Source organism: Condylura cristata, unplaced genomic scaffold, assembly GCF_000260355.1.
Source record: "Condylura cristata isolate star-nosed mole 26May11 unplaced genomic scaffold, ConCri1.0 scaffold00008, whole genome shotgun sequence".
NCBI classification, from domain to species: Eukaryota; Metazoa; Chordata; class Mammalia; order Eulipotyphla; family Talpidae; genus Condylura; species Condylura cristata.
In genome coordinates, this window is record NW_004567109.1 from 43,444,106 (window position 1) to 43,450,770 (window position 6,665).

Consider the following 6,665-nt stretch of genomic DNA (forward strand, 5'->3'; position numbering starts at 1 on the left):
TGAGTTCATGGAGTGGTCAAACCCAGTTTCTTGAGTCTGTTTCTAAAGAAGATTTTCTACTTGCTTAAGATCACGGAAAGGTCAATCTTAATGACTTGGGGTCATGGAGAGATCAACAAGTTCACTGACAGGTCAATCCTAATTACTCGGGGTCACAGAGAGGTCAGTGAGTTCACTGACAGGTCAATCCTAGTTTTGGGGGGTTGCTTCTAAAGAACAGAGTTTTTTCTACACACTCGGGGTCACAGAAAGGTCTATCTTAATGACTTGGGGTCACAAAAGGTCAGTGAGTTCACTGACAGATCAATCCTAATTACGTGGGGTCACGGAGAGGTCAGCGAGTTCACTGAGGGTCAAATGCAGTTTCTTGGGTGTGCTTAAAGTCACAGAAAGGTCAATCTTAATGACTTGGGGTCATGGAGAGGTCATTGAGTTCACTGACAGGTCAACCCCAAAATTCTTGGTGTCAGGAAGTGGTTATTGAATTTAGTAGTGAGATTGTTGAGTTCGTGGAACTGATTTCTCCTAGTCACTTGTGGTCATGAATAGGTTAGTGAGTTTACTGAGAGAGGGAGGGCTTAATGAATGAATCTATATATAGCCTAACTTAGCCTCATTTGTTCTCTAGGGAAATCTCTAACTAGCAATTTTCATCCTGGGATATTTAAAATAACAAAAAATATTTAGGAAAAGAGAACATCAAAATACATTACTGTACAATCTCTTTGTAATATGCAATGTTTATACTTTTCATTTTCTCATCTTTAATAGATTGTGATCTAGAGCTTTAGGTGGAGCTGAGTTATGAAACTGACAATTATGAACATTCTGAAAAATGCTTTTTTATGGTGGCTGAATACTTTTGCTACACATCCACGGTCAATGAATTATTTTTTGCAATGTTTTACTCTACTTTTGGGGCACATTTTTTTCCTTTAAAAAATTCTGATGTTTGCAATTATCAGAAAAGTTGAATGTGACCATATCACACTGCTGTCTTTGCAAGAATTCTTTCAATGTTTACTTTTCTGCTGTTATCACAAGCATAGTTACATTTTCTATTAAAACAACCACATTTTGTTGTTTCTTTGAAGGTGCTTTTGTAATTATTTTTATATAACTAACCACATATAAGTTGATATCAATTGTATCCCTGATGTTAGTGAGATCTAAGACCTTGCTCTATTTATTTAATACATCATGCATTTGCTGTTTGTAATATACAGTGTCATTTTACTGAACATGGTTTTCTCATTATACACTAGATATTTTGAAAAAAATACAATTTGTTTCATGACAATAGGCAACATTTCAGTCTTTACTAAATTCATTGCAGAATCAATGAGTAGTTACATAATTTGGAATATTTTCCTCCTTTATTTTTATTTTCTATTTTTTTAAAAGATTTGTTTATTTATGCACACAGAACTGGGGGTACAGGCCAGAGGTCCAGGGATGGTGAAAGGACTCACCAGAGACAGAGTGGGGAGCAAAACAGGCTGATTGGATGAAGTACACTCCTGAGGGGAGCAGCAGGTAGGTCAGGAGAGGTCTGTCGCACCATGTAGGTCACCTCCGGGGCAGGGATCGAACTCATGTTGATGTGTCTTCAGCTTCTTAATGCAGTGCTTTAACCCACTGCGCCACCAGGGAGGGCCTTATTTTCTGTTTTTTAGTCATCTAACAAAACATCCATCATCAAGTTTCATTTATACATAGGGAATAGGAACAAAGGGTCAGGAAAAAGACAAAACTGCAGAGCTAACCATGGATCGGAGGCATCCAGAGGAGGGGGAACGGAATAATAAAGGGGAGGGAAGAGCACAAGGGACTGCTGTGGTGGCAGGAAAATTACCAGGACTATACCTGAGGTGAGAAATCAAATACTGTATAAAATTTGACAATGTTAGAAAATATACAAAGAGAAAAACATCCATAATCATTGACCAGACCCCTCCACCTTTTTGCCCACAACCTCCTTCGGTTTTCCTCTGATAACCTCAGTTCTGTTTTTGACATTCACTTGATTTTTTTTGTTTTGTTTTGTTTCCTTGTAAATCAGTGAATATGTCTTTTACTTGCCGATTCATTTTGCTTTTCATAATCCCTTCAGTTTCTTCCACCTGTTGCAAATAGCAAAATCTAACATTTTTACAGGCCTCCTATTGTATATTTATATCACATCTTATTCACATACTTGTCAGTGAACACTTCAATTGTTTCCATACCTTAGCAACTGTAAGTAATGCTACAAGAAACAATGTAGTGCCCATAACTGTGAGAGTTAATAAATTCATATTTTTTGGATACCTAGAAATGGGATTGTTCAATCATGTGGTGGTTTTATCTAACTTTTGAGGAAAAGACATACATTCCAAAATGGTCCTTCCATGTCACATTTCTACCAATAGTGTATGAGGTTCCTTTTCCTCTACATCTTTGTCAACACTTGTTAATAGTGATTTTGATTTAAGTCAGTTTAACAAGTGTGAGATAATATCTCTTTATAGCTTTATTTGCATTTCCATAATGATAAGAAATGATGAGAATTTTCTTATGTTCCTTTTGGCCATCTCTATTTCCTCTTTGGAGAACTATCTGTTCAGATCTTCTGTCCATTAAAATTTATTTTTAGTTGCTGAGTTTTTTTTTTTTTAAAGATCTATTTATTTTTGCATACAGAACTGGGGTTCAGGCCAGAGGCTCAGGGGCGGTGAGAGTCTTCACCATAGACAGAGCGGGAAACAGAACAGGCAGATCGACGAAGTACACTGCTGAGGGGAGCAGCGGGCGGGTCAGGAGAGTCTGCCAGGCCATGTGGTCACCTCCGGGGCAGGCGGGAATCGAACTCATGCAGAAGCAGCTTTAGATTCTCAGTGCTGTGCTTTAACCCGTTGCGCCACCAGGGAGGGCCAGTTGCTGAGTTTTAAGAATTCTTTACGTACATTGACTATTAACTCTTTATCAAATGTATGATGTAGAAATATCCTCTCCCTTTATGTGAACTTTCTAATGTGAGCTTTCTAATGTGATGTAGTCCCAATTAATGTTGTTTATACCATTGAAAACACCATTGGATATATGCATAACTTAACTACTCCTTTAAATGCTCTCTCTTCAAAAACAGTCACATTTTGAATTTAGACATTCAAAGCATTTGGGCTTCACACATAGTTTTGGGAGAGCAAACAATTTTCTTTCTGTGTGCGAATGTTAAAATTCCCTATTATAAATAACTTTTGTTTTCAAAACAAGGTGAAGGCCTATAACATATTTGACCTACCTGTCTTAAGAATAAAAGGTGATAAAACAATCCTTGTACAGAAAAAGAAGAAAGATAAGACAAAATAACCTAAAAGTAAATCATTTGCGAGGAAAATATAAAATTTAAACAGAAAATAAGAACACTTTTAGTATAACTATGCAAGATTCTAATAAAGTAAGTATCTTATATTCTGTTATAGGACAATTCTGAAATGCTACTATAGTTCTAAAATATAACCTGTAACATTACCAGATAAAATTGTATTAGTTCCATCAATTTATGCATTGTGATTATGTATGATTATGGTTACTTTATGTGAGTCATAAATATCCAGTGTGTTTTCCAAGCAGTCAAATTGCCTGTCATCTGCTAAAGAGGAAAAATTAATGAGAAACTTACCTTATGTAGAATGGTGGCTGGGTTCTGCTTTAACAAGTCCTGGGAAAAATAAGTAGAGTGGAATTCTTTGTGGTTAGTCTTATATCCTTCCTCTTCTCTAAAAAGATCTACTTTTTGAGTTGGACAGGCACAAATAAAGGACTTGGTGATAGCTTTATGCATTACTGAATATTAATAAAAGAAAAGAGAACATTTTTGCCACCTATTTTCCAACTTCCCTTCAAATCCTATGGGACCAATTAGCACTGGGCATAGTGTAAGGACCTGGAAATGGGGCATCTAGGTGGATCCTGTCCCTGGCACTGTATCTTATAAATTATGTATAGACTTCCTCTAATCACTGGCACTACTAAGTAAATTAGAAAAATAATTATATTGTGATAACTCAGATCATTTTCAGATTCATGGTTAACCTTAGTTAACCTAACTTCTCACTCAAAATGAAAATTAGCTTATTAAGAAAATCTACCTAATAATCTCAAACAGTGGTCTTCTTGGGATGAGCAGAAGAATCTATTGAGGATGTATACAATACTTAATTTTTTCTTAATCATAAATTAAGTTAAAAGGAAGGAAATCTTATTGCCGTCAATATAAGCCTTACTGGGAATACACACTTGTCAAATAAATGTATATACTTTGTTTGGGATGAAGGTGTAAACAAGTTTTGGTAAAGTAGTAGGACAACATAAAATTGTTTCAAATATCTGTGATCAGAGATCCAGCTCCAGATGTAACATGGATATCATGGATACCTCAGCAGAGAAAGCTTTATGTGAGAAAGCTTTGCACAGCCTACACTGTGGCTTTTAGTCATTTACTTTGGGATGATTTGCTACATTGCCTAATGGAAAGAAATAATTTTATAGAAGTTATGTATGTTACTTAGGTGAAAGTACAGTCAAAATTGTCTTTAGTTAAGATGTTTAAAGAATTACAAAAATCATGTTAATAAAAAATGGTAACACGCATGGTGTCTTGTGGTTTTCAGACTACATTTAAAGGCTGAAATTACTTACAAGAATGTGACGATTTGAGTTAAGGATTCTACCTAATTTTACATCCCTAAGGATTAGTAATATATATCCTCACTCTTACGATAGCAATAGTAGAATTGAAGTGAACTCTGCTCCATGACTTTGGACTTGGCCATATTAATCACTTTTTCAATGGGTTGTTAATCAAAATAACAGATGTTTAAAATGTGCTTATGTGTTTGGACTTGTCCTCTTATCTTTTCTCACACACTCTATTCCTAGATAAAATCCTAAAGAGAGACATCCTAGAGTCAGGTCATTCTGATGGGTAGATCCTTATAGACCAAGAGCTGGCCCTGGGCCGCTAGATTCTCTTTGACTGGAAAAGAAAAACTGCTTGGGGAGAACATGTTAGTCTTGGTATTATAGCAAAAACCAAAAAAGATAATGCTATCTGACTTTATAGCCACACTAGAAAACAAGAGAGTGGTTAGACTTGGTTAATAGTTAAGCTGTGAGCAAAAAGAATGCACGTCTAGTTTGGGGATGCATTTTAGTATTTGGAAGCCTCGAGGTTTCAAATTTGTGGTTGCACAACTATAAGCATGTACTTAATAGCACCAAATTATGCACATAAAAATAGTGAACATGGGCCCTCCTTTACATAGCGTAAAGGTTCTTAAAGAGTTTTATTAAAGCACTATGTTCTTAAAACACAGCACTAGGAAGCTAAAGCTACTTCAGCATGAGTTCGATCCCCACCCGGGAGGAGATCCACATGGCGTGGCAGATCTCTCCTGACCCGCCTGCTGCTCCCCTCAGCAGTGTACTTCGTCTGTTGGCCTGGTGAATCCTCTCCTCACACCTGCACCGCTGGTCTATATCCCAGTTCTGCATACATAAATAAGTGAATATTTTAAAAAAATGGTGAACATATACCTTCCTAGACACATATAATGAACTGGAAGAAGAGAAAATTAAAAAGTCCATCCCATTTACAATCTCACATCCTAAAAATACAAATTAACTGGGAATGAACCCAACAAAGAAAGTGAAGAACAAACTTTTTCAAAAAAAAGAAAACTATAAAATATTGGTAAGAGAAGTAGACACACACAAAAAAGTGAAGATATGCCCTTCTTATGGATTGGAAGAATCAACATTATCAGAATGGCTATCCTACCAAAGCAATTTAAAGATTCAATACAATCCTAATTAAAATTTCAGTGACATTCTTCAAAGAAATAGGAAAACATTACTGAAATTCATATGGAACCACAAAAACCCCAAATAGTCAAATCTCTTCCACCAATATGGGTGAAAATGGATATGCTACTATTCTGGATTTCAAACTATACTAGAAAGCCATAATAACTAGAACAGCATGATACTAGAACAAAAACTGACACAGAGACCAATTGTATAGAATTGAGAACTGAGATATAAAACCACACATTTTTGAACAACTAAACAACAAGTTGCAAAGTATACAGTTGAACAAGGAAAACCTCCTTAATAAATAGTGCTGAAAAATTGGGCTGCCACATGCAAAAGAATCAAAAGATAATTATCTCACACTAAACATATCAACTCAAAATAGATAAAAGGCTTGGATGTAAATCCAACTTCCCTGCCATTAAACAGTAGCTGAAAAATGTTACAGAACATTTTGGGTCATTACAATGTGAAAAGCATATACCCCTACCCAAAAGAGGTGGTTTGTAGTGTTTTCTTTTATTCTCCTCCTCAACTCCCAAGAAAAACTCTGGTTCTGTGCTCAGTGGGGAGATTACCATCTATTAACAGTCCTGTATCTAGCTAAAATAACTCTACAGGACTCAGAAAGCCTGGAAAAAGAAGCATTCCAAAACAGACTACTATATGGTTAGAATCATCAGATAGGAAATGCAAGTGGCAATAAACACATGAAAAGGTGACCATTAGCCAAAGAAACACAAATCAAAACAAGTATTTGCTAAGCATGCTTTTAGGGGCAAATCAATGTGTTCTCCCCTGCCCCCCCC